Raw genomic sequence first — 24,183 nt, forward strand, 5'->3', positions numbered from 1 at the left:
ACACAAATAAACACTAATGAAACATTGAACCTAAACATTTAGTAATGAAATGTTAATTTATATTTCATAGTAACATAAAAACTCGTAGTAAATGATGACTGAATGAAACAGTGATGATAAATTTCACTGTTGTTATATTTATTAATATCCACAGGAACATTGCATACCCTGATTGAGGACAATGCAGACTAAGTTATACAACTTTTCCGTGCTTGTATTCATAAGACCACAGATATTAATAGTTATCTAGATTTTTTTTATGTCTACTGGGTAAGAAATAAACATAAAAGGCGGTTTAAATATGAGATTATTATTATTTTTATTTTTATTTCATGAAAGCAGCATTACTCCAAATGCTTAGTGGACCAAAATAGTGCTTTGTTTTGCCTCAAACAGCAAGCCATTCTAAATTACAGCCTTGGGAAATGAAGATGATAGTAAATTACTCAGGCATCCCCTGGCCTGGGGGCCTCCGGGTTAGGGTTCAGGTAGTAAGTCCTAGGGTAAGTGGACGTTTGGCCGGGTTGCAGATTGATGAGTGACGGAGAGGAGCTGGTTATTTGATCCCCAGGAAATGTTTCTGGGCCTGGGGTCACTGTTACCAGCTTTTGAATCAGTAAGACAGCGCCTCTCAGGCCAGAAAGTTCAGTTCTATTTATCAAGTGAGAGAGGCAAGGAGCCTGACGCCAATGGGTGTGTGCTGAGCCTGCAGCCAGCACCAGTGTAAGAGGGAGGGACAAGGGAGGGCGGTTGGGGGGAGGGAGGGAGGAAACGGGGTGAGGGGAGGTGGGGAGAAGGGACATGGTAGGTCTGCAGGGTATCTAGAAACACCCAAGGGTCTCCCTCCCTCACACTTCCCTCATCTCTCAAGGACTTCATCACCTTTAGTACCTCTTCAGAGAAATAAGCTCAACACTGCTCCCCTCCATAAACCTAGACAGGACATAGTCCAGGACCCGGTGCTGTCCCAGGTTCAGAAACCACCCACTCATTTACTCACCTATCTATCCAGACACTCTGACAAATGGAACAATGAACAAGACAGTCCCTACTCGGTGGTGTCGGTGTCTGCAGTCTAGAAGGGAAGAGCAGCAACCCAGCCCTGACTGAGCGCACAGGGTGCTAATCTGAGGGATTCTAGGGTGGCTCCCCAGAGGAGGGGAGGATTCACCCAGATAGACAGGATGAGCAGGAACCAGCCTCATACAAAGGGAGGAGGGTGCAAGAGATGCAGCTGTGTGCTCAAAGGTCTAGGTGCAAAGCCCAAGCTATGGTTTGCAAAGCAGAATTGTTCCAGTTGGCTGCATAAAAATAAATCTCCGCACACGCAATGGAGGCTGAGCAGAAACAGAGCTTTAACATGCTGGCTGGAGCTTCCTGCTACCCACGTGCTCACTGCCCTGTGGCATTCCCAAATCACCTCCAGGGCACTAGTGTGCAGCTGGAGAGAACAGGCAACGGAAGAAACAGACGCTATCGGGCATCCCAGGACCTAAGAAATGAGTAGCAGCAAAAGTTCCATCCTGATCCGTGCCACTGGAGAGGGTGCCTCCCAGCTGAGGCAGGAATTGGCCAGTTTCAGTCCACCCAGAAGGACCCATACCCCCAAATCTAGGACACTGTAAATCATGACATGAAAAAGAAATGATCGTCCCAATATGGGGTCCCCTAATGGCCCCTAGTTAAACATCCCCTCTACCCTCTTCTTCCTCTCTTCTTCAGTATGTGACCTTGGCCTTTGAGGTCACCAAGAGACTTCTAGAAGTGTCCTGCCCCCATATCAAGGAAATTTATCAATGTCCCCTTTTCATGTTACAGTGCCTTACCCTTCGGCATCTTGTCCCAGTTTGTGTGCATCAGTCCAGGCCCTCCTGGGTTCTTTCGAAACAGCTCTCTTGATTCTAGGAACCATTGCTATGATGTTCATGCACGGAGACACTGGATGGAGGACAGGATGCTCAAACAACATGGTACCCAGGAAGAAGGCAGTAGGCAGAGGCTTCAGGCTTCTCTTGTGGAGGGAGAAAGAAGAGGGGTATGGATAAGCTAGCCTAAAAGGCTCTACATAAATGCACACATTTATGTGCCTATACTTAGCTGAGAATAGGGTGGTTTATGACTAAGAAACGTACACACAGCGAAGCCGTCTTCAGAGCTTGCGCCAGTGTACTCCTGACTCCCTGCGTGCAGATGAGGCTTGAGGTGTGAGTTCTAAGAAGCTCCCAGACATGGCTGTGTTTGCCATCTGTCACTACCTGGCAAACTACCCCCGGATTCAGCAGCATGAAACAACATATATGTATCGTTGTGTGAATGGTCTCTGAGCAGTTTAGCTGAAACTGCGGCCCACTTGTTGGCTCGGGTTTTCTTACGGTATAACAGGCAACCTGTCAGCTGAGCTGTGGTCTCTGTAGGGTCTGGGTTCCTGGGTTCTGTCATGTTTCAGTTAGCAAGGACCGCACTCCTCACTGCGTGGGCCTCTTCAGGGCTTCTCAGAAGCTGGAAGCAATAGTGGCTTTTACACAGAATCGTAGAATTAGCATGGTATCACTTCTGCTACATTCTCTTCATCAGGGGAAGTCACTAACTTTAGCCAGGAGAGAAGCTACACTCCACGGGGTCTTTTATTTATTTTATTTTTCAGTGTGTGTGTGTGTGTGTGTGTGTGTGTGTGTGTGTGTGTGTGTGTTCAGGTGCGTGGTGTGCAAGTGTGTGCCTGAGGACAACAACAGACATCATTCCTCAGGAGTCACCCACCTCGTTTTTGTTGTTTTGTTGTGGTTTTGAGACAAGACCTCACTCTGTACTCCTACTGGCCTGGAATGTGCTCTGTAGACCAGGTTAGGCTTAAACTCATAAAGATCTGCCTGCCTCTGTCTCCCCAGTGCTAGGATTAAAGGCACCGCTACACCCAGCCCCACTTTGCTTTGTTTTGTTGACATTGGGTCTCTTGCTGGCCTAAAGCTCACCAAATAGGAAAGCCCTGGCAGGGGTGGGGTGGGGGTGGGGGGGGTCTTCCTGTCTCCACCTCAGCAGTTTGCCATTCCCAGCTTTCATGTGCGTTCTGGGAAGCCAGCTCAGGTCCTCAGCTTACACAGAAAGTACTCCACTGACTAAGCCGTCAACCCAGCCCAAGACAAGGCTTTGGGATACAGTGCCCATGGTCACTCCGCCGACAGTGTGTACAGGCTCCCTGGCACTCGCTCCGCACTCATTAGCTGTTTACTACTTCACCTGAAAATGTCACACGAGTTCTCACTGCCACACACACTGGCAGCCACTGTTGTTATTCCTAAGTTAGCAGATGACTGACCTGTTTCTCAGCGGCAGGCACAGGGGTTCTAGGCTCTGCCCTCTCTGCCTGGCACAGAGCTGTCTTCCTGTCCTCTAAAGCAGGAATTATGCCAAGATCCTAAATACCTCCTCTTTTCTCCCTGCACTTGGGGCCTCCTACAAAAGGTCTGACCTGGGTAGGTGGAGTCGGAGCTGAAAGAAGAAATCGATGTTGGGAGATGGCACAGGCAGTTTTAAGACCACGGAAGGGTCATCTTGGAACAAGGCCCAGGAATAAAGATCTCTGGCAATGGAGATGATAATAATCGGCAGTTATCACACACCTTTTAGAGTAATTCTATGTGCACAAGAGCTTGAGCAACCCTGCGGACAGATCCAAGAGATTTATTTATTCACCTACCTCCCCCACCACCGCCTCCCAAAAGAATGAAAAGGCTTGACTTGGAGTTCCTGAGGACAATAATGAGCTGTCCTCCTGGGGCCCTGTCTGAGGCCAGAGCAGGGCTGGCCCTGGGGTTGACCCAGTGCAGAACTTCTGTCCTAGTGACTAATGATCCAGCCTAGGCCAGCCGGGCTGCGGTTTGTCTGCAGGCCCCATGACAGGGCCATCCACTCAGATAACCACAATCTTACTTTGTGGGATCAAATACTAGCTCAGGATTTATGAGTGCAAGGAACAACATGGCTGTGCTCAAGGGGGTATGGGACAAGGGGGTGGGGTCCTTCTCCCTCCAGAGCGTTGGCTCCTTACCTTGGGACAGGGCTCGGGACAGGCCTCGGGACAGGCTGCTGCTTGTTTGGGGTAGGAGCAGGGTCAGTAGACCAAAGAACAGCACAGCAGCTGTTTTGTGTCTCCTCTCAATTTCTTCCCCTCTGTCAGAGGCTAAAATCACAGCATAGCCTGTGCTGATGCGTTTTGTCATCTTAAAATGCCGGGTGAGATTAAAAATTAAAAGGCAGCCTTGTCCCGTTCTGTAATCAGGGTATGGAGAAAATGCTGGTCATTGTTATCCCCTTAACTGCTGGAGTGAGTTGCTGGCTTAGGGTTGAGATGCAGCAGGCTTGCCATGCAGCTTCCAAGCAGGCATCTTTCTGTCTCTTCTCCCCCTTTGGACTTGTGGCTAAATGATGGCGTTTAGAAACAAGGAAGCATGGGACACTCCAGCTCAAGTTTCCAGGACAGTATCCATGTTTTCTTTTAACCAACTCTAATGACTCACTCTTAGCAACTCATCCCCCAAGCAACAGCCAAAACCAGGGATAGACTTCAACATTATGAGACACTCTAGTGGGGGACCACAATGAATGGAAACACAAGAATCAGCAAGATCTTGCCTAATGGTGATGAAGATGAAGAGGAGAGTGCCAAGAGGTCTTGGAAAGATGATCAAACTGGGCTTTGGTTAGATCACTGGTCCTTGACCCGTGGGTTGCGACCCCTGTGACAAACCTCTATCTCCAAAAAAATATTTACATTAGGATTCATAACAGTATCAAAATTACAGTTATAAAGTAGCAATGAAAATGATTTTACAGTTGGGGGTCACCACAACATGAGGAACTGTATTAGAGGGTCACAGCATTAGGAAGGTTGAGAGCCACTGGGTTTGAGGGAACAGCTAACAAAATCCTGAGATGTTTGCATTTGAGCAGCAGCAGGGCTGGGGAGATGGCTGGTAAGGAAAGTGATTGCTGCCCAAAGGCGAGGACCTGAATTTGAATCCCCAAGACCTAGGGTTGGCCAGTGGCATGAGCCAGTGATGCCAGCACACCTGTGGGGAAATAGGAAGTGGGGGAATCCATGGAAGCTCATGTGACAGGTAGCTTGGCACACACAACATCAGTGAATGACAAAAAGAAGCAGGCTCCAACAAAGTGGAAGGTGAGGCTTGCCACCCAAGTTTGTACTCCGCCATTTACACGTGTTCCATGCTTTTAGAACCTTTTTAAAGGTTCTAATCGCTCTTTTACACTGCTCACTTATCTAGGAACAATCTCCTGCTCTTTTCTCACTTCTCCCCACTTCCCGATTGCTTTGAACGGAAGCTCGTGCAGCCTCGAGGCCCAGCGAGCCCAGGAATAGCAAACAAGGCCGTTTATTCCAAAGATTTCTCCAGGTCAGCTTTTACTGCTTTTGGCCCAAAGCTGCTGCAAAATTTACAGAGAGAGAGAGAGAGGAACAATGTGGTCTACTGAACAAATCACTGAGTTAGGGTGAGTTTCTGTGCTCAAAGGTACTTAGTGTTTAGAGGCAATTTCATAAAAGCCATCATTAGACTACTATATCACAACAGCAATCCACAAGGATGTCTGAAGGTTGGAGCTGTGATTTCAGAGCTGTCAGCTCCAAAAGCCTTGCACACAACGCTGAGGGAATTTTGCGTATGTGTTTTAGGGGCGATGGAGCCCTCTGAGGCCTGAAGAATGTCATGAACCCTAGAAAATGCTCACGTGTGTATTCACATAAAACTCCAGGGTCCATGAACTCTTGAAGTCCATCCATGGGTCCCCCTGGGACTGCTTGGACCTCAGTTTCCTGCTCTAAAATTTATATTTGTGGAACTTTATCCAAGGTACTTTTAAATATTTTCTTAAGCAGACAGTCTATAGAGGATGATGCATCTAGGCTTTTAAGTGTTACACAGAAACACATTTGTTATCTGAGAGAATAAGAGCAGTGTTTACCTTTTATCTTAAATATATTGCTCTAAATTATTTTAAACTATTTTAAAGATTTGGGGTTTTTTTATTGTGTATGCATGTGTGTGCATGAGTTTAAGTGTACCATGTGTGTGCAGGAGCCAGGTCAGGCCAGAAAAGAACAAAGGACATCTTAAAACAGTTGTGAGTCACCATCTGGATTCTAAGGGAACTAAGGCAGGGCCCTCTGCAAGAGCAGCAAGCAATTCTTATCCCCTGGGCCATCTCCCCAGTCCCAGAATTATTTCACCTATCAAACTTGTTATTTTTGTAATAATAATTTTCTTAGGAAACTAAACCTTTAAAAATATAAGTAATGACAATATTTGAATCAGAGGATGATGTGTTTGCCACTTCTGGCCATTTGTTCTCGACGGAGACGAGCTACTTCAAGGAGGATGTAGGAAAGAGCTGGCTGGGGGCTCCGCAGATATAAGGCTGCTAAATTTACAAGAGATCATCAGGGAAGCCCAGGAATAATCCAGACATGCATTTCTGATAGAGTTTGTCTATGATGAGAAGAGACCAAATTGGCTGCATCAGGTGGTCTCCTCTGCTAACTTTGGGTCAAAGTGGAATCCATATTTGTGAGGTCAAGGACATTAAGCACTGTAAGCAGCGTCTTCTTGCAGGCTGGTCACAGAGATCAACTCCTTTTCATGAGGGAATAGAGCTGAAACAGTACTAGTGAGCGCAACTAGACTGCCCCACAGCTGGAGCTGCACAGGGAGGTAGAATGTTCATACACACATGACTCTTCGTAAAAGGATCATAAGCTGGGTGCATAAGACACCAACCCATGATGAGTGGACCTCAGAAAGGTACCAAATAAAGCACCTTGCATTTGGAAATCACTTATTGCCTTAGAAATGGGTTTGATGGGACGGGGGGGGGGGCATATAGCTTAACATATTACTTAGTACACTGCAGATAGCTCAACTGTGATGGGGGGAAACAAACCTACTTCCCCTCTGAGCTATATCCTGGGGTGTCTTTGCCAGCTTCCTTAGCTACTGACTGTGGGCTGTGTGCCAAAGCTGCTGCCAAATTTACAGAGCAGAGATGGGGGGGGGGGGACAATGTGATCGACTGACCAAGTCATCGCGTTATCATGAGTTGCTATGTTCAAAGCACTTAGAGTTTAAAAGCAGTTCCATAAAAGTCCTCATTAGAGGACTGTCTCACAGTAGCAAATCAACAAGGAGGTCTGAAAAATCTGAGATGAGCTGAGAGAAGGCCTGGCCCCGCTACGGCTCTGTTTCCCTCTAGACTTGGGGCACCATTCCTGCACTGTACACTCTGTCCTCTTCAGACCCAAGTGCACATCACATTAGTCCTCACTCTTCAAAACTGCTGTTCTAGGGGAGACAGGAGAAGGAAGCAACGGAGCTCGTTCTTATTTGTGACACTACAGTGACATGAAAAGATCTGGTGTCACACAAGGATGATCTGAGTCATGATCCCACTACCAGAAAGTAGGTGGCACTGATAAGTTAGGATCACTCTTACCTTCCCAACTTTTTGTTCCTAGTTCCTCCTTGAGAACAAGTCTGTCAGGGGGTGTGGGACAGCTCCTGATATCAATAGTCCATGTGACGACCTTATTACAAGCTATGACTGTCACTACCTTATGCAGAAAGCCCTAGGCTTGTGATTTTTTTTTTATTTAATGATCCCACAAAAGCAACACCTACTCAATAGAAACCACATTTTGAGTTTGAATCTTTTCCAAGGCTAGCAACATGAAGCGTGGTCCTTTCTGGTGATTCTGGGCTCTGTGTAATCAAGTAATCATGAAAGGAAATAACTATTTCCTATGCTGTGTATAGAGAAGCTACAATGTTTGAGAGGTAAGGTGTATTAAACGTGTTTTCAACTTACAATGGTTTAAACGTATGGTGGATTTACTGGGTTCCCAGCCCCTATGCGTGGAGTCCTTCTCAGCCCACCCAGCCTTGTCTCCTAAGCCTTCCACAGGCTTCAAAATGGCACCACAGAGCTTGAGAGATGATAGTCCAGTCAGTAAGATGCTTGGTGTCTCGGGATGAGACCCTGAGTTTAATCTCCAAAGGCCATCTTTAAAAGCCAATATGGTATACTTCCCACTATAATACTAACTGTGGGGAGGCAGAGAACCCCCAGGCTTACTAGTCAGACAGGCCAGCCTACCTACTGAGTTCCAGGCTAGTGACCCTGCCTGGAAAAAAAGGTGAGTGGATGGTGCCTAAGTAACAACACCTGACACTGACCTTTGACTCCACATGAATCCACACCCATGTGCACCTGCACACTTGAGCACATGCGTGTGCACATGCACACACACACATGAGGACACACACACACACACACACACACACAGGGACACACACACACACAGGGACACACACACACACAGGGACACACAGACACACAGACACTAGCCTACAAGCTAGAGACCAAGCACTCAAATCCTGAGCCTATGAGGGCCATTTCAGGATCAAACCACACTGCCACCTTAAATAGAAAACTCCATTTCTGTCCTCATTTATGGCTGTGGGAACGGAGGCTTGAGACATCCAGTGACTCGTGCACACTTACAGATGAAAAGTGGATTTCATACAGGCTGTGGGACTGTGGAGGTCTTGACTCTTAACCACCAGGCTCAACTCCCCTTCCCTGTGGGCTTGTTCATCATCCCATTTATCAGGCAAGCTGCTGGTCCTGGGGCCCTCAGGACCTTGGCTTGGTAGCAGGTCACTTGATTGAATCAAGCTGAATACTTCCACCTCATCTGTTAACACCGCCATTACAGTGGAACATTCGGGGCCCAGGAGCCCTTAAAGCAGGAACACAAAATGCTCTCTTTCTGCAGACCCGCTCTTTCAGATGGCGATCAAACTCCATGAGGACTCACAGACAGATTTCTCAAATGGAGTCTCACTCCACTGCATAATTAATACATGTCTTGAAGGGAGTGGGGGACTTGCTGCCATTTGTCTGGGCATCTGGGAATGAAACACAAGCAATTCAAATGCATTTTTTATTTCCACTTATTGCCTTTGTCAAGAACCTCTATATTCCATAGGCCAGATGGATTAGCTGTTGGGTTTTTTTTAAGTAGTTTTATGCTTCAGTGAAATAGTACCTTTCCTTCCTATCACTACCAAGCAGAGAAGGAAAGCCACACACAAAGACAACGAACGGGAAAGAAAGAAAAAACCCACCACACTCTGTGCTGACAAATGCCAGAGAAGAAAATTTTGTTTTTATCCTACAAATGTTTGTTATCTCCTTTGGGCAATTTGTTTCTCTAAGGGAACCAGGCACAACGTGAATGCAATTTGGGGGAAAGAAACAAGCTTACAGTGGTTTGCACCCACAAAAATGCGCCGATAAAAACAGCGCAGTTCGGATGTTGGGGGTAGTTGGTGCCAAAAAGAAGAGAGAAACAAGACTCAGTTGCCTGTGACCTGGAAGTCTCCGGCCTGCAAGGATGTGGGTTCAGCCTCGGGTTTTGGCCTCTCTCTCGTGACTCCGTGACTCCAACGGATAGCTGGTGTCTCTGCGGATACAGCTTGAGCTAATTCCCAGGATAATGACCTGGCCCCTGTGATTTACTAACCTCACAGTGCATAGCCGCCCTGTCAGGGCCGGTTAATCCTTTAATGGTCCCTGCAGTGTGTCTAGAGAGGCTCCAAAAATTCCACAGCCCTCCTTGGGACACTGAAGGGCATTGAATGCCCTCTCCTCTCCCCAGCCACAGCTACCCACCCCAAGCCCTTATCTTATCAGGTAGCTAATTCCCACAAATTATTGTGTGGTTCAGGCAAGAAGAAAAAAAAATGAAATTGCTCTCAAATCATAAATTTCTCACTTTTTGGACAGCTGCTAAGTCAAGGAAAGCTTGGCCAAGTGGGTCTTAGTCACTGTTCTGAATAATTAAGACCTGCAAAGTGCCTTTAGCTCTCTTGAAAAGCAATGTTTATTGATGGGAGGGAAGAAAACAGTTTATACAGAGATTTAGCATGCTATCCGCTCTTAAGTGGGGTGTAATCCTTCATCAAGGATAATGTGACTTCCAGCACACTGTCTCGGGCATAAAGTCTATGGTCCATAGCACCGCAGTCAGTTTGGTCAGCCTCAGCCTCAGTATTGGTCCCAGGCTTCCCAAAGCTAGTTCTACCCAGAGCTGAGAGAACTCCCAGGCCTCCAAAAGAACAAAGCACACTGGGTATCTGGGCCTCAGAAAGGGCACAGAAGGACCTCTTCCTCTGTTTTAGGCTGTTTCCACACTCTGTCTAGTTACCATGCCTTCCCCGCCACCCCCCACTCCCCCCCCCCCCCCGGCTGCCCAAACCACCTCTACCTTCCAGCTGGGTTATTTAAGAACCTCTTTCGGATCTATCCCTTCTCCGTTCAGTCTTTTGGATTCTTTTGTTGAAGTGGGAGTGTCACTCACTGGGAGCACATCTGTCCGTTGTGAACAAGCCCCTGAGTTCGTTTTCCAGTGCTGCCAATGACTGCATATACAACTGAGTGAGAAGATCAGTGGGCTTTTAGTTAGCTTGCAACGCTGGAAAGCCCTCACCTCTATCTAAGTCAACCACTAAACGAAATCTGCACTCATTAAGCAATCAGTCCCAGGCTTTCTTGTTCCCTGATCCTCAGGAAAACAAACAAACAAACAAACAAAAATCTGTTTTCCGCTCTTGTGAATCTGACAGCATAGGATGTTTCCTTTCAATGAAATTCTGATCTTTTTGCCTGCCTTCTTTCACTTACCTTCTTTAAAAATTTCACCCACATTGTAACATAGAATTCCTTTTCATGGCTGAATAATATTCTGATGTGTAGCTGAGACAGCCTTCTGCTGTTAGACACTTGAACATTTCCACTGTCAGCTACCTGAAATTGTAGTTCTATGAACATTCTCGAGTCTTTATTACAATACTTCTTTTTCATTCTTTTGTCTATGTAACCGAGAGAGCAAGTTCTGGGTCGGTGCAGCTTTAGGTTCTAAGCTGGATCATATTATTCTTCTGCTCAAAATCTTTCAGTGGTTTTCCACTCCAAAATCAAAGTAAACACACCTTGAAGTGGACGACAAGATCAGCCCGTTGCCCTCTGTTTCCGGCAACCTCCCTGAGCCACTGCCGTCCACCTACCACATATCTGGAACACTCTTCCATGTTCCTGTTTCCTCCGGTCTCTGCCCAAAGCACAGCCCCACAAAAACGGAATGCTATTGCCCCTCCCCCACTCTCCACTCTTCACATGGTCTAGTGATGTGGTGGCATTGCTTTGGCCTGTTTCTGCCATAGAGTGTAAGTTCACTAGGGGCCTGTTTGTTTGTTTTGTTTTGTTTTGTTCTATTTGGATTTCTATGTTGTTAGTCCCAGCGCCTGCATGAAGCCCTTGAAGCCCCACACGTATGTATGTGTTTAACTCCAATGGGAGCACTTTCAGTATCAACCTACCATCTCTGTTATCACGAGCTACAGTGGCAGAGAACAGTAGTTCAAGTCCATGTGTACATCAACTTTAAAGAATGAAAATTAAAGCAAAACATTGCAGGCCTGAAAGATAACAAAACAGAAACTCTGTAGATGAAAAAAAAAATCAATCCAATAAAAACCATACCCAAAGCATCACCAATAGACAAAACCAGGCAAATGAACAAATTTCAGAAATGGAGGACAAAGTCAAGACAATAATGTAATCAAACATATAAAAAATGTGAATATTACCAATGTTTCCAAGAAGCCTAGAATAAATTCAATACCTAAGCTTAGAACCCATTAGGCAGAAGGAGCTGAAATAAAAACTAAGAGGAATAGGCAAACTACTTAATACAACTATAACAGAAAATTTCCCAAACATAGAGAAACAAGTCGACATTCAAACCCAAACATTTAGAACCTTAAGTAGAAATTACCAGAGAAGAATTTCTTCATGAGACATCATAATTAAGACTAAAAATATATATAATTAAAAAATTTTAAATTGTAAGGAGAAAATGCCAACTCACACAAAGGGACCTGACCATCAGATTAGCTTAAGACCTTTCACTGGCATGGCTTAATGACGAAAGCTCTGGGATTATGTATTTGAAGTCCTGGTTACTTCAAACCAACCAAGGTTGCTATACCCAGCAAAGTCATCTTTCGGGGTTGATAAAGAAATAAGGATTATTTAAAGATAAACCCAAATTTAGGCAATTCATGAGGACCAATCCAGTATAGCAGAAAATTCTTAAGGAAATACTATCAAGGGAGGAAGAAGAAAAGAGTGCACCCAAGTAAACACTTGAAAGAATACACTCCATGAGAGGAAAAGATGAACAGAGATGATCTGGGAAAGAGTCAGTGATGTCCAACACAGCAAACCAAAATCCACAAACAAGTAGAGGGTGAAGGGAAGGAACATCAGCAGTCCAGCCAATCCTCCAACGAGATCATAGGAAATAATAAGTCGCTTTCAATAGTAACCTTAAACATAAATGCACTCGTTCGCTATTAAAGACACAGACTATCTTACTGAATTAAAGACAAAAGGAAACAAACAAACCTGGGAAGAAGGACTGGGAAGATGGCTCAGAGGTTAAGAGCATTTTCTGTACTTGCAGAAGACATGGGTTCAGTTCCTGGCATCCATGTGATAATTCACAACAGTCTGTAACTCCAATTCTAATTCTATCCTTTGCAGATCCAGACACACACACACATCGTGTTCATTCATACATTGGGGCAAAACACTCACACAAAGAACAAAAATAAATAAATCCTTAAGGAAATAAACAAAGACAAAACAGCAGGAAATATACTTGTCTCCAAGAAACACTCTATTTTTTAGATGTATTTATTTACCTTTATGTATATGAGTGCTCTATCTGCATGTATACCTGCATGCCCAGAAAAGGGCATCAGATCCCACTATAGATGGTTGTGAGCCACCATGTAGTTGCTGGGAATTGAACTCAGGACCTCTGGAAGAGCACACAGTGCTCTTAAATGCTAAGCCATCTCTCCAGCCCCCAGGAAACATTCTTAACTAGCATAGATGCCTAAAATCTGCACATCAAAGAGCATACATCAAATACCAAGGAAACAGACCACAAATAGAAGCACAATTATTGCTATACTTGATAAAGTAGATCTCATGTCAAAATCAGTCAGAAGAGATTTTAAAAAAGGCCACCACCCGACCCGTATTAGGAAAGAGAATAATCAACCAAGAATTTCATAAACAAATACCTTAACCATTGCTTGTGGGAGTGCAAAAAAAAGTTTCACAGCAAGGAATTGATCAACAGAGCAGACAGACAGCCTACAGAATGGTATGGAACCTTTGACAGCTATATGTCAGACACAGGGTTAATGTCTAGAATATATAAAGAACTGCAAAAATTAACCACACAGAAAACAAAGTGGCCAGTCAATAAATGAACTAATGAACTGAACAGTCTTCAAAAGAAGAAACAAAATGGCAAATGGGTATTTTTTTAAAGTGTCTTTAGACATTGTGAAAATGCAAATTAAAACTACTTTGTGTGTTCATCTCACTGCAGTCAGAACAGTCATCAAAAAAAAAAAGAGACAAGAAATATTGGCAAGGGTGTGGGGCGTGTACCTTAATCATTGCTTGTGGGAGTGTGAACTAGCACAGCCACTATGGAAATTAGTATGAAGATTTCTCAAAAAATAGACCTTCCACAGCCAGGAGTGGTGGCGCACACCTTTAATTCTAGTACTCGGGAGGAAGAGGCAGGCAGATTGCTGTGAGTTCAAGGCCAACCTGGTCTACAAAGTGAGTCTAGGACAGTCAAGGCAACACAGAGAAACCCTGTCTCAAAACATACATACATACATACATATATATATATATATATATATATATACACATATATATATATATATTCCTTCCATATGATATGACCCAGCTATTGCATGAGCAAGTACTCAAAGAACTGAGACTTTCCTGTCCATGTTTATTGTTGCTCTAAACACAATAGAAAGGGATTGTATCAGCCTAAATGCCCAACAATAGATGATTGGATAATGAAAATGTTGTGGGGATATATCCTAGACTGCATACTTACACAAAGAGAGTCATCAGTCATTCAATATGACCATCGAGAGATGTGGTGAACACAGTGTGGAAGTCCTGCTGGCATAACACAGTATAGTGTTTTATTCAACATTAGTTTATAAGCATAAGAAATACATTACAAAATAACCTAGCTATAAAGCATAATGAATTACATAACCTATCAACACTGTCATTTTATGGTCATTATCAAGTACTGTTGTACACAGTTGTATGTAATAGACTTTTATGCAGTTCAAAGCATAGTAGCTTTGCTCACACCAACATCATCAAGAATACAGGAGCAATGCACTTTGCTATGACATTAGAATGTCTAGGCCATTACTAGGCAACTGAAAGTGTTTTGGCTTCATTATAATCTTTGATCTGTGTCATGTGTGTGTAATCTTCCATTGTCCCAAACATGGTTACATGACAAATAATTATACCCCAGAATCTCTAGAACACTCCAAAGAGAGACTAGTTACTACTTACTTTTATCATCTCTCTTCTTCTTACCATGAGAGCAGGGATGGGTAAAGCAGAATGGTAGGTGGAAAATACCTTAATCTTATGAAAAGAGTAGCCAATCATATATTATTGTCCACTGTGGTGGTTTGAATAGGCATGACCCCTGTAGACTCATGTGTTTGAATGCTTGGCCATAGGGAGTGGCACTATTCAAAGGTGTGGCCTTCTTGGCCTTCTTTGAATAGGTGTAACATTGTTGGAGGAAGTACGTCACTGTGGAGGCGGGCTCTGAGGTCTTCTATGCTCAAGCTCCACCCAGTGTGGAGCACAGATCAAGATAGAACTCTCAGCTCCTCCAGCACCACGTCTGCCTGCACACTGCCATGCTTCTTGCCATCCCCAGTTAAATATTTTCCTTGATAAGCGTTCTTGTGGTGGGGGAAGAGTTCCTGTGGCCATGGTGTCTCTTCACAGCAATAAAACTAAACTAAGGCAAGCACATAATATGTGCCAATAACTGTTCTGGGTGTTAAAGAGAGATGAGCAAAATCCACCAGGGATTGTATTGTAGGTTTAGAGATTAGCAGTCCAAAAGGTTTCTTACTGGGCTGAATTCAAACAGACTGAATTTCTCTCAGAAGCTCTAAGGAAGAGTATGTTCTGGTGCCTTCCCTGGCTTCTGAAGACTGCTCAAACCCTTCGTCTCATGGTCCCACATCACCCAGCATTGTTTTTTCCATTAGATTCCTTTTAGATTCTGGCTCTCCTACCTCCCTGTTTTCTTTTTTTTTTTTAACTTTTTATTGATTCTTTGTGAATTTCACATCATGCACCCCAATCCCACCCATCTCCCCATCTTTGCCCTCTGCCCTTGCAACCTCCTCCACAAAAGAAAATAAACAATAAAACTTCAAAATAAAACATTAAAAACATATTTACTTGAAAATGTTCATTGCAATGAGGCATTGGTCTGGTTGGAAGCCACTGGCTTCAGCTACCCATCAGTACTGGATCCTCACTGGTACTCCTCTCTGATATCCTGTTGTTGCCCTGTGTCATGGAGATCCTTCAGCTTTGGATCTGTAGAACCAGCCCTTTCACATCCTTCAGAAGTTCATAGATGAGGTAGATGTCCAGGTGGGCCAACTCAAAGCTCTGGATCTGGATCTGGGTGGTAGCTGAGTTGGTCAGCCCTGGCTTACTCACACAATGCTGAAGTCGGTGAGGGGCAGAGACAGATCTCCTGCTTTCATGATCTCAGGGTTAGATTTCCAGGGACTACTGGAGGTGGCAAGGGGCGAGGGTGGAGAGGGCATCTCTCCCATGCCCATACCACCTCTTGGCAGATGAATGGCAGGGCCAGCTCTCCCATGCTCATGACCTCAGGCCTGTTCATCCACACTCTTGCCATCACGGCCAGCTCCACTCTGCTGCCCAGGGGAGCTGAAGGGCCTGCTTTCCCAGGTGCTGCAGCCAGTGAGTAGCGGGGCCAGCACTCACAGCCCTTGGACATCTGCATGGTCCCAGGTGGCTTCCCAGATCAGGAATGTCCACACAGCCTTTAGTGGTTTTAGGAGCCATGGACAGCAACACAGACCCTGCTGTTGCATGGCCAGGGACCTAGACATGGCCTCAGTAGCAGCTTGAGCTAGGATTTCACCTTGGTCTGGATGGTAGGGCAGGCTACTCAGAACAAGCTATTTCTCTCCATCCTTATTTTTCCAGTTCCACATTTCTTTATAATGCTCAAACTGATCCACGTCTCTTTCTTACCCATCTGCCTACCTCATACTTGCACATTGTCGTGGCTTCTGCTAAAGGTGGGCCACATGGCTAACAGGCCTCTGGGTGTCTTAAGCCTGGCCACGGTGTGACATGGAGACAGGAAGGCCTCTGAGTGTCCTTTCCTTCCAGTGTTTTGTGGTGTGACAGTGGGTGGGCCTGTAGGTGTCCTCTGTCCACCCACATCCCTCCTCTGCTCTCCCTGTTTTCTTATCAGAATTCTAATCCACTTAGAGTCCATCAAAGAAGACTTCTCTATCTTAAAGTTGATGTGGATTCTTAGCCTTTAAGGGCTGGGTTGGACACCTTTGGGGGCCATTATCTACCCACCATCAAGGATTTAGTCTGATTTGTTGTGATGTCATAATAGGTGGACAATGAAGTCGTATAAAAAGTGACAGGAATGTCATCTTTGAGGGTCAGGAAATAATTCTCTTAGGGCTGAGGTTTAGATGAACAAGAAATATTTGGAGAAGTGGAAGTAGTAGAGGCTATAGCAAAGGGGCTTCTTCATATGGAGGTTAAACCGAGGTGCAAAGGTGACAGAAAGCAAGGTCACCCCTGGAGCTGTGAGTGGTTGAGAAAGGCTGTAAGGTCAGGGCTGAGTGACAAGGGTCCCAAGAACCTCTAGGAAACTTAGACTTTATCTTTAAGGGCTATGGGTAGCAAGAGAAGATTTGATTTTAGAAAAGTCATTATTGGTTGCTGGGCCAATATAATTTAGAAGGGACAAGATGGGTACTACAGAAAACAGTTACGAGTATGACAATGATCCAGAGAAAAGCGATACAGTACAAGGGATGCTGGTAAAGGACTTAGAGTTAGAATTACGGTTGTCAGGAATGAATTATTGTCTGGATTACTGAAGGATGAAGGGATGAGACAAAGTGGGGAGCCCAGAGTGACTGCCATGACTGAAACTGCTCATATTCTGTAAGCATTTACTATGCATCAGCCACTAGGTTAAGAATTTCCTGTGGATCTGATACTCACAAGAACCCCAGACATGGCCAAAGGCCTGATGGCTTCCAGAGCATCTCCACTTCACTCTCCCACAGTTAACAGGTCAACGTGTTCAAAAGAGGGCCAGTATTGCTGCTCCTCTGCAGACCCTCCTGTTTCCCTGCTGCTCTGGGCAGGGCTTGGTCTTAGATACTGAGAGTGTATCTGTTACTTTGTTTTTTTTTTTTTTTTTTGGTTTTTTTTTTTTTTTTTTTTTTTTTGGTTTTTTGAGACAGGGTTTCTCTGTGTAGCCTTGGCCGTCCTGGACTCACTTTGTAGACCAGGCTGGCCTCGACCTCACAGCGATCCGCCTGCCTCTGCCTCCCGAGTGCTGGGGTATCTGTTACTTTGTTTCTCTGTGACTAAATACCTAAAAGATTTGTGAGAGGAAATGCTTATTCTGGCGTAAGTTTTCAGAAGGCTCTCAGTTTATCGTGTGAGGAAGGCATGATCACAGATCCTCTCCACTAGTGAGGACACTAGGCAGTGACTCTATGCATCGTGACAGACCAGGAGGCAGAGCTACACCGGAACCCAGGGTTAGTACGGCCTTCAAATACTGGCCTCAAAAGATCTTTTTCTCTGAGCCAGGCCCCACCTCCTAAGGGCTCCGTGGCGCTCAAAACAACACTACGATCTGGGACTAAGCATTCAAACCATGGGGCTGTTGAGGTCATCTAGATTAAAAAAAAAAAAAAGCATACCGTCAGGGGAGAGGGATGGCAGGACACCAACTGAGTCCACTTGCTTCTGCAGATCCAGGAACCATCAGACAAATTCTAGACCAAGACTCCCCATTGTCTGAGAGAGAGAATCAGGAGGGAAGTAGGGCTGATTTCCGGAATTCACTTTAAGCCAGTGTTATTTTTTTTTTCAGTATTCATTCATTTGTGCATGTGTGCACACATGCAAGTGTGTAGTAGCCACAGAGGTCAGAAGCTGGATCCTGTAAAGCTGGAGTTACAGGTGGCTGTGAGCCACTTGGCATGGGCTGGGAACTGAACTCTTTTGGAAAAGCAGCATGTGCTCTTAACCGCTAATCCATCGCTCCAGCCTAAGCTGGCGCATTTAAAGGGATGCACAGAGAGTGCGATGGGGAAATTAGTCCTCAGCTGTAACCAGGTGAGTCTGTTTTTCATGCTGACCTCAGCGTCACCCTGAGATCTTGTTGAGGAGAGTCCTGCACCTCCACAAGGACAACTTCTCCTCACGCTCTAATATTAGTGCTTGTGCCTTGAGAGAGACACTTCTTCTCATGAGTACAATAAAGTCTTATGTCTTATGAAGCACCAGAGGCCATTTGTTTATTTTAAATATCATCATCCCGAGGGTAGAAGCGTTGTAAGAGAAAAGCAGCATCTAACTATTCACAGCATTTCAAATCCCTGCCTGGTCTCCACTGCTGATACAGTCACTTTGGCGGCCGTCATGACGTGGTCAGGCAATGCAACGAGAATTCTCCAGAATCCAGTTGGTGCCGTGCTGATACCTTTTTTTTTTTTTCTGTAGGCGTGTAAACTGGAAAATTTGAAAAAAAAAAAAGATGTGGACTCAATCATGTTAACAAGTCTTCAGAACTGGACCAGAAGCATCTAAATATCTCAAAACTCAAGGCAATGCAGGGCAGCTTTGACGATGTGGAGACTTAGCTGCAAGACTACCCCCACCTGGGCAGCCTGAAATGCTAAGCCATGAGCGTAACTCGCTGGGTCCCCTCAGTATCAGGGCAACTTTGGAGTCAGCACTTCACTGTGTCAAATGGAACCCACAACGTGTTGAGAGAGTGGAGCCATCTCCTAAAAGAGTAAGAGCCTCCCTAGTCCTGATTTTTTTTATTAATACATAAATAAAGAAGAGTAAGAAACTTAGATGAAAATGTTACTATTTGCATGTCATGCTGTCTGTACCCATTTGGCATGTGAGCATAACATTTAAAGAATTTAGTCCATTAGAACTGGCAGGCCAGTCTTGAAATTCTTTGTTCAAATCTAACGAGTGGTTAATGTTTACAGCAGTATTTGACTCTGATTAAGTTTATATACAAGTCTGAAGAAGCCTTGAGACTCCGTGTGAAATTAGTTTACTAGGCTTAAAAGAAATATTGTGCTTCTCAGAACGTGTTTTTTTTTTGTTGAGTCACATAAGCAGAATGTTTAAAGTGACATGAGTATGTTGTGTATAAATATGCCTCCTTTAAATGTTGAAGAGAGTAAAATCAATTTTTAAATAAAACTAATACTAGTCAAAGAGTTGTGCATTGTGATATCTCTATAAATAATGTATAAGCAATATTTGGAAGCTCAGGGAAAAGCTAGTGCATTAATTTTTTAAAGATTTGTTTATTTCCATTTCTGTACAAGTGTTTTGTCTGCATTTGTGTATGAGCACCACATGCATGCTGTGCTCACAGAGACCACAGGAGGGCGCCAGAGCCCTTGGCCCTGGGGTCATAGACAGTTGTGAGCCACCGTGTGGGTGCTGGGAACTGAACTTGGGTCCTTTGCAAGAGGAGTAAGTGCTTTCTTCATTTCTGAGCCATGTTTCCATCCCCTGGTGTATTGGATTTTTAAAAACTATTTCTTTCTCTTTTTTTTTAGATTATAATATGAATCATTTTTCCTTTTCCCTTTCCTTCTTCCAAACCTTCCTATATACCTCTCCTTGCTCTCCTTCAAATCTGTAGCCTCTTTTTTCATTAATTGTTGTTATGTATATGTATGTATTTACATACACACATATATTCCTAAATAAGAAATATGACCTGATCGATCCGTATCATATTGCTTGTATGTATGCTTTCAGGACTGACCATTTTGTATTGGGTAACCAACTGGGTGCTTGTCCCTGGGGAAGACTATTTCTCCAGCCCTCAGTGTTCCTTGATTGCCTGTAGCTCTTTCTGTATGGCTGAAGTCTCATGGTCTTTCCCTGGTCAGCTTTGTCCTGTCTGCTGTGGCTGTCCTTGTTAACTCATGTTTCGGCAGTCATGTTGGTGAGGCTTTATGGGTGGAGCTTCTGACATTCCTAGGAGACACAGTGTCACTGTTATAATATTTCCACCCCTCTTCCCAAATGATCCCTGAGCCTTGGGTGATGTATTGATTTTTTTTCACTGCACTAAATTAAATATGTGAGGTTTGTTTGTTTGTTTGTTTGTTTGTTTCTTGAGGCAGGGTTTCTCTGTGTAGCCTTGGCTGTCCTGGACTCAATTTGTAGAACAGGCTGGCCTTGAACTCACAGCAATCGGCCTGCCTCTGCCTTCTGGGTTCTGGGATTAAAGGCGCGTGCCACCACACCCAGCTTGGGTTTTGTTTGTTTGTTTGTTTGTTTTAACTAAAGTAAACTTTGGGAGTGTGTGTGTGTGTGTGTGTGTGTGTGTGTGTGCGCGCGCGCGCACACGTGCACACGCTCTTAACAATAAAAATATAATAATAAACACAATTATTAGTATAGATGAGCATACTTCTGAATCACTGAGGCAATGTTAGATTTTTCTCATGTAAGACTATTTTGCACATATGTATACATCTGTATCTGCTAAATGTCAGCATACGAAATATGTACCTGCATATGTGTATATACTGTTTCAGAAACACTGTACAGGCAGCATCCATTCTGATGGATTGTCTTGTAGTTGAGGGGGTGCGACTCATTTTCTTCCACTAGTTCCCTCTTGGGCCCCTTCATTAGATCAACTAGATGTCTAATTATGAGGCCTACAAATGCTGATATTCTGGATGTGCGTTCTTTTGCTTCCTTTGGTCTATCGTGGTGGGTTTGCATTTTTTATTTTAAATTTTTATTAAATATTTTTACACATACATTTGTATTGCTACACATATATACAATAACCTGCAACAAGAAGAACCACGAAACAATCAGGAATTAGATATCTGTCACATTAATAATGTTTTGGCTTTTTGTATTTGGCAACCTTGAAGAAAATATCTTTCCTGTCTTAGTGAGTCTAAAATTATGAATGTAAACCAATATCTATCACATCTCATCTCTATCAACTTAAAACATCTATCTAAAAAAAAAAATCTATCTAAACCTAAAAACACCATAAACCCTAAACTACTAAACTTGGTTGTAAAACTAAACTATCTGGTCTTCAACCCCATCAGAGACTTGAGAAGGAATAAAATTAATTACCTAAGTATACAAGGAGTGCAGGTTAGCAGCTTTGCAAATGAGAAGATGACAGAGACAGTTTGCTGCCTGAACAGTGTCTATAATGTTGGATCATCATCTTCAGCCTTCTGGCCCAATATATCTGACAGACATATTTGTGAGGCAGGAACTATTGAGGACTTGCTTACCCTATCTTGGCAGAGTTTCACCATCGACTTTGCCTGCATTCAAGCTTGCCCATTTTTAGGCAGAATTCTGTCTGTGGCAGAAATGAAGACATTTTGCTTTTATCACAAGAATATACATCCTAGGTGTAACAGATATGTATGATTCTATAGAAAGATAAGGTAAAATAGATAAGTTCTTCAAAAACCTCAGAGACATACAGAATATGGCATTTAAAGATGTTTTTATTATTTCAAAGATACATTTAAAATGACACAGGTTAACTCCTGGCAACACTCAGCTTACCTCAATGAAGATGATGAGCATCAAAGAACCTCCTTACGGCGATGGCTTCAGATGTGGCATTTCCTATTAGGACATTATCTCATTTCTATTTTTCCTGAGGAGTTGCTGCCAGCACTCCTAACGCCCTTTAAATAGCGATGGTGACAAATGGTATCGACCTGAAGAATTGCTTGGCGCGTGCAACACTAAGATGTTGCTAAGTAAAATTAGGTATTATAAATAATTGATATGATTTTTTTTATTTGCCCAGCCGCACTGCCCACCGACAGGCATGAATCTTTTCAGTATTTGGGTCACTGGGTCAACAGAAGCCGGGACAATAACTTCGTTATATTAGAATGCTATCTAATGTCTAACTGCATATCTTATTTATTGTAAAGAATGTTGAACCCTGGCCAATACATAGTGTTACAAATTTTTTAGCTGCTGGAGCTGCTAGAGAGAGGGCTCAGCAGTTAAGAGCACTGGCCGCTCTTCCAGAGGACTAGGGTTCGATGTGCAGCACCTGTGTGACGACGGCTCACAGCTGCCTGCAACTCCAGTCGTGGGGGATCTGATGCCTGTTTCTGGCTTCATCTGGTACTCCATGCATGCGCTGTACAGACGTATGTACAGGCAACACACACACACACACACACACACACACACACACACACATACACACACATGAAAATTACTTAATTATTTTTTTATATATTTGAAAATGAATGATGTTGGCAGCAGGTCATGGTAGAGCATGCCAGTGATTTCCACACTTAGGATGCTGAGGCAGGAGAATTGGAATTTCCTGAACAACACAGTAATATTCTATTTCAAAGGGAAATAAAGAATGCTCCTGGACTTTGCATTTCACTTTTAGAAAAATTTCTATAGAAATTATCTTGGCTCTCTCCAGATGCCAAATCTGGCTGAATTTTGATCCTGGCTTTCAGCCTCTGAGTCATGGGAAATAAACGCATAGTGATTATAAGGCACAACCCAGCATCCTCTCTATCACATGTGTGAAAAGACTGAAACACAAATACAAACAAGAGAAAACATTGCCTTTTATGTTCGACCAAGAAAAATGTCACAGTTGTTTTGTTGATAATTATTTTCCCTGCTAAGAAGGAAACAGTGTCCCTAAAAGTTACATCTGTTATTCCCAGAATAAACCAACATGCTATAGTGGATAATGTACTGAATCTATGCCGTTTTATTTTAATTGGTTAAATTTGCTATACTGTCCTCCCCTCTCACCTTGGGTAGGATTTGTATAATTACTTGGCAATGGGAAGAGTAGGACAGAGGCATTGCCAGGTCACTGTCAGATGTAAGAACCAAAAATTAATTTGGGCTGTGCACAGTGGCACATACTTTTAACCCTAGCTGCCTGAGTGACCTAGGCAGTAAGACTGTGAGTTCTAGACAAGCCTGGGGTACACAGCTTCTCAAAATAGGAGCAAACACAAGAATGAGCTCTAGTCACATGATAACCTCAATTAACAAGCTATACCCCCTTGTAAATACCATGGAGGAATTTCTTCACTAAAGCATCATCTACCTAACGTGTAAGAGAACATCTTGGGACACAACAGAACTGCTCCATGAGCTCAGTGCAGCCCAGCTGACCATGCAGCAGCGTTGGAACCTGGCAACTTATTTAACCTCCTGGGGCTTCATCAGCACTTAGCAAAAGAAGGGCAGAGGATGGACACCTGAAAAGGCCACATTTGAGATGAAAATAATCACCGAAATGGTTACTTGGGGTATTATACCTCTTGACAAGCAGAGTTGGTAGCCATTTGTTTTTTCAACCTGAGGTCATTTCCTAGAGCAGAACTGGAGGCCTGTGTAGCAGGACTGAATCCTTCTTGGGCAGTCAAAGGAAAACTCTATTTGTGCCCTTTTCTTGTTTCCTTCTGTTACCAGCAATCTTGGTGCCCCTTGGCTTGTGGGTGCATCTCTCTACCCTCCCTCTCTCCTCCTCTTCCACCTCCCCCCTCCTTCTGCTACCCCTACTTCTTTTCTTCTTATAAAATTACCAGTCACAATGGGTTAAGTACACATCTCTTTCCGTTATGACCTCATTTTGTTTGTTTGTTTGGGGTTTTTATTGGGTTGCTATTGTTGTTGTTGTTTTGGAGTTTTGGGGGGTTTTTTTGTTCTTGTTTTTGTTTTGGTTTGTTTTGGTTTGGTTTTTCGAGACAGGGTTTCTCTGTGTAGCCTTAGCTGTCCGGGACTCACTTTGTAGACCAGGCTGGCCTTGAACTCAGAGCTATCCAC

The 24,183-nt window shown here is 44.0% G+C and overlaps 1 protein-coding gene across 1 annotated transcript in view; it reads right to left on the minus strand.

Annotated features, from left to right (window-relative positions):
* Window positions 1-1,021, minus strand: part of LOC311593196 (uncharacterized protein) — a 178,886-nt gene extending 177,865 nt beyond the window's left edge. The window contains exon 1 of the mRNA XM_084774354.1: window positions 1,001-1,021. The gene's annotated coding sequence lies outside the window, so the exon portion shown is untranslated. The remainder of the gene's footprint in view (window positions 1-1,000) is intronic.
* Window positions 1,022-24,183: the final 23,162 nt, after the last annotated feature.

This window comes from Acomys minous (genome assembly GCF_964271855.1).
Source record: "Acomys minous genome assembly, chromosome: 3".
Taxonomy (NCBI): domain Eukaryota; kingdom Metazoa; phylum Chordata; class Mammalia; order Rodentia; family Muridae; genus Acomys; species Acomys minous.